This window comes from Phocoena sinus, chromosome 14, assembly GCF_008692025.1.
Source record: "Phocoena sinus isolate mPhoSin1 chromosome 14, mPhoSin1.pri, whole genome shotgun sequence".
In the NCBI taxonomy this organism is placed as follows: domain Eukaryota; kingdom Metazoa; phylum Chordata; class Mammalia; order Artiodactyla; family Phocoenidae; genus Phocoena; species Phocoena sinus.
In genome coordinates this window covers 29,256,964-29,261,824 of record NC_045776.1, presented here as the reverse complement: position 1 = coordinate 29,261,824, position 4,861 = coordinate 29,256,964, and the positions used below count along the sequence as shown (strand labels likewise).

The following is a 4,861-nucleotide window of genomic DNA, read 5'->3' as shown; positions in this document are numbered from 1 at the left end:
CTATGTTTGTGGTCTCCTTTCTGCAAGCTGCAGGATCGTAGTTCCTTTTGCTTCTGGGTGTCTGCCCCCTGGTGGGTGAGGTTGACCCAGAGGCTTGTGCCATTATCCCCTCGATAGGGGGTTTGACTGGTGCTGTGTTGTCCAGAGCCTGCCCTGGATACTGAGCAGGGCCCCCCGTTTTGCTCTGTGGTTGTCACTGCCCTGTCATGGCCGGGGTCTGCTCCTTATTATTTGGAGTAGAGGCCCCCAGATCTGTTTTTATGTGTGTTTCTGATCTGTGGTGTGAAGTAGGTGGGATTGGAGCACTCCCACTTGGAGAAAAGCCACTGAGTATTCCTCCTATGTTGTCTCCTTTCTCCTGTTGTACAGGCTTACAAAGTACACTATTATTGGCACTGCTCTTAGTCTCATCTTACCTGTAGGTATGATGGCAATTGGCCCTGGTGACTCTCAGGCATTGTTTTCACTGTGCCACCAGTGCAGATTCACTGAGGTCAGGTCCCAGGACTGCAGTAGTCATGCATCTGGACCCACTGTGGGAGCTATGGAGGCATCTCAGACTCTGGCCTGGCCCAACCCTCATGTGAACATGTCCACAAAGCCCACAGCTGCTAAAGCCAGACCTTTTCCAACTGCAGGAGCACTTGTTGTCCTTTTCGATGTTTCATGGGTGCTGAATTTAGGAAGCTGTCAGGGGAAGTGTAACTCCATGGTTTATGCACCCGTAGAGAGAGAGTTCAGCCCTTCTTCTGTTGTCTCACAGTCCCGGGGTTCAGCTGTGGTTTCAGCCCCACTTCTTCATGTGTTCCTGCCATGGAGTCTGCTCTTGAGGTTGCCAGAGCAAATGAGCCTATCAGCCAGGAAGGAGCCAAGGCAGCAATTGGGGCAAGTGGGCCACCCAGGCAGGAAGATGCTGGGGTAGTGATTGAAATGTGTGAGCTTGTCTGGGAGCAATCGGAGCAAGTGTGCCACTCAGGCACAGTGGGGGGAGGGGGGAGGAGGTGATGGCAGGGGCACATGACCCAGCTCCAGTAGAAGCCCTCTCTAGTGCCTGTGGAGACAGGAGCCAGAGCATGAGAAGAGAGGCTGCAATGGCAGCCTTGCCCTTAGTGTATCACTCAACAATGGTGTTTCCTTTCTGTGGCAATCTGGGCTTCCTCCATGAGCATTTCCCGTTGTGGAGTTACTTATTCACGTCTCCTCACAGACAACAGCAATCCCTTCATCCAGTCTGCTCTCCAAACACCACGTTCCAGCACCCAGCCCCCACGCACATTTGTGGACACCCGTCTGAGACTGGAGTACACAGGGCCGAGGCATGGACCATCTGTATAGGTCTCAGTCTGTCTTGTCTGTCACCAACCAGTTGCTGTGTTCTCCTCTGAGCCCCTAAAGTTCACTTTCTGTCCCAGTTGATCTTCCCACCAGTAAGGGGGATTTCCCAGATGTGAGAACTTCTCTTCACCTTCAGCTCCTTGCCAGAGGAGCAGGTCTCATCCTGCTTCCTCTCCTCTTCCTTTTCCCTTCTTTCTTTCATCCTATCCAGTTACATGGGGATCTTTCTTGTCCTTTTAGGTGTCTGAGGTCCTCTGCTAGTGTTTATCAGGTGTTCTGTGAGAATTGTTCCATTTGTAGATGTATTCTTGATGCATTTGTGCATGAGAGATGAACTCCACGTCCTCCTACTCCACCATCTTGGAATGTCTGAAAGACTTTAAGTTTTAAGTTGACTATTTTGTATTTTATTTCTCATGTAATGGGCCATTATGAATTTTCAGTTGTTCTCAACATTCCCTCTCTTACAATCTCACCTGTTTTCACGGCTTCAGCCAACATCTCCAAACAAATAATTCTACAGTCTTTATCTCCATTTCACTTACCCTCATAAATTTTCACTTTGTATTTTCAATTGCTTGATGGATATTTTCATCTGGGTGCTCTTATAGTACTTCAAGCTTTTAAGTTAAAGTTTTAATCTTATATCCCAAATCAGCTCTTTTTCTAGACTTTACTATTTTCCCTATCTAGCACTTTTTCTGTGACCCAGGTCCAAAACCTGGAAGTCAACTTTGACTTCTTTTTCTCCTCGTGACCCATCCAAGTCCAACTAAACTGTAGTTCAGGAACTTATCGTTGAGTACCTGCTTTGGACTATAGTCTTCTTGGCTTGCCAGCTCTTATTATACTTTTCTAAGGATAATTCTCTTGAAGGCATCCTATGGGGATGCTTATAATAATGAGGTGGAAGGGAAATTAACTAAAAGAAGAATGAGGCTAATGTTACAGATACATCAAGAAGGATCATGAGAATAGATAAAAAATTTCACAGATGACTTTAAGAAAGATATAGCAGCAGAGTAGTGAGAACAGTGGTAGTGGATACATGATGATAAAGTGTTATAAGGGTGTGGTATGAAAGTCAGGGCTGGAAATACAATATCTTGAGGATATGAGGAAAAGGCAATACTAGGACTGGGCAGTAAGAGTGGGGCAAACCTGTACATATGTATGATTATAAAACATGTTGATTGGCACTAGACTGTCCAGATACAAATCCCAGTACCGTTATTCCCCACCAGCTCCCTGACCTTAGGCACACAGAGATTACTTCTCTGTCCCTCAGTTTCTTCATATCTAAAATGGAGATTAATAATACATACCTCAAGGGTTATTGTGAGGATTAAATAAGTTTATATAGATAGAGCACTACTGTGAAGACAAACCCAAATAAGAGCTGCTTCTCTCAAGAAAAAAATACTTCTGTAGTCTGAGCCAGAGGACCTGAGGCATTTTTCTGAATAATATCGGGCATAAGCCTTCTTTTGAAAACTAAATCAGGGATTGTCTCATAAATGGACTTGCCTTGGTGTTGCTACATGCATGGTGCAACCCCAAATGACTACACGGTGTTGATAAGATACAGATATTTCATGAAATGTATTATCAAAGGTGATTCCTTTTTTTTAAAGGAGCTTGAACAAGAGTCTTTATCTGTGATTGGATTTAATCTGTCTCCTGTTACAATTTGTACCTATTAATTTATTATAACAAAGCAAATTTTCCTAAACATCTAAACTGTGCCAGGCTCTGTGCTCAATGCAAAATAGAGTATCAAAAACTATGATACACAATCTCTGAATTTACAACACAGTCAAGATATAGTTAAGGGGAGAAAAAATAGCACAGATACTATGTAAATCAAAATATAAAACAGAATTTTGATGGAAAGCGAGAGGTACAATGTCTGCAGCATCTGAGGCCTATGACCCTGTTTTTCTGAATCTGTCTAGGGTGCCCTAGGTGGCAGAGGCTGACCCCCATGGTGGTCATGCTCCATGTCATGTTGGGATCCAGGATGTCACACAGCATTTCTTAGGGTATTGATGTATGTAGTAAAGCACATGTGGACATACATGAGATCTATTTTTCTCAAGAATTCATTGGAAAGTAGAGTCTCAGACTATGGCCTGATCTACAATCCCAGGCTCCAGTCCTGCACTCCTGATCCTGAGACAGATGGAGAGATACAACAAAGAATCCTTGATCGGAAGTACTCATCAGGGATGAAGGGGACTACTCTCTGGTGTTGAGATTTGCTGATTTCCTTTGCACAATCCCACATTTTTGGTGTAAAATTGAGTTGCCATGTTTTGGTGAAGGACTCAGATATCTTTGACAGTGTTAGGCACAGCACAACTCTTGATGAGATGATCTCTATGAGCATTAGAAAAGGGTAGCTGAGGGCAGGTGCAGGAGTCAACCTTCACTGGGAAACACTACATCAGGTTTGCCAAAGGGGTACCATAACAATTGCAAAGTCCATGCACTCTACATCACGGCAGGGATGGTGAGTGACATACCAAAACTGCTGCCTCATCCATGAAAAAAGAGAAAAAAGGAGAAAGAGAAGAATATAATGAAAGGTCTAATCTCAAAACACAAACCAAAAAGAATCAGATTCAGTTGCCATCCTCTCTCCCCAGTCTCTATGTCTCAGACAAAAGCAGCTTCATTTTCTCATTTTTCTGATCTTAGTGGCCTTAGGGATCTACATTCCAGCTGTCTTTTGACTCTGCCATTTGTGAGAGCAAAGTACTATCCAGAATAAGGTGGATGAGTATGGAAAAGGAAACAATATATTTGGCTTGGATTTCTATATTTTTCACAATCATTAACCAAAATAAACTAAGGAATGTTAATACACACACACACACACACACACATATATATATATATTTAAGTTTAATCAAGGTTATAAAATGGAATGAATCTCATATTGTGAAATGTGAATAGTAACCAAAACTATCTCCTCTTTCCAGGCATTCAAAGTACAGTGTCCAGTTCCTGGACCACAGTCTCTGACTCCTTCCCCTCTTGCCTTCTCCCTCTTGTTTCCATATTCATGTCACTTTGGCAGGACAGTTTCCCAAAACACTTAAGTCAGGAAGGTCCTCTGTCTTAGCAAAAGAGCCATCATATACTCCTTCAATACTTGCTTATCATTTTCCCTCTTTGCTAAATCTTAAGTGTTAGTAGGTAAAGGGTCTCCTATGTTCACATGTATATAACCTGAACACAATAGTGCCTAGCACACAACAGGTTTTCAATTTACTGAATAAATTAGCAGATTATTATCAGATTCTCAAGAATGAGATCCAGTCTGCAAGGATGACATTACAAAGATGAAAAAATATGTTTTAAGTTCTCAAAACTTCAAAGTCTTAGTGAAGGTGGGAGGGAAATATGCATAAGATGAATTATAAGATAGAGTTATGAAGAGTTTAATAGGCACAAATAGTGCTGTTGAAAGTCTGAAAAAAGATATCAATCCGCCAGAAGGGTCGGGGTAGTCTTCACAGAG

General features: G+C 42.8%; 1 pseudogene; it reads left to right on the top strand.

Annotated features, from left to right (window-relative positions):
- The first annotated feature begins 427 nt into the window (after nucleotides 1-427).
- Nucleotides 428-4,085, top strand: LOC116764989 (annotated as a pseudogene).
- Nucleotides 4,086-4,861: the final 776 nt, after the last annotated feature.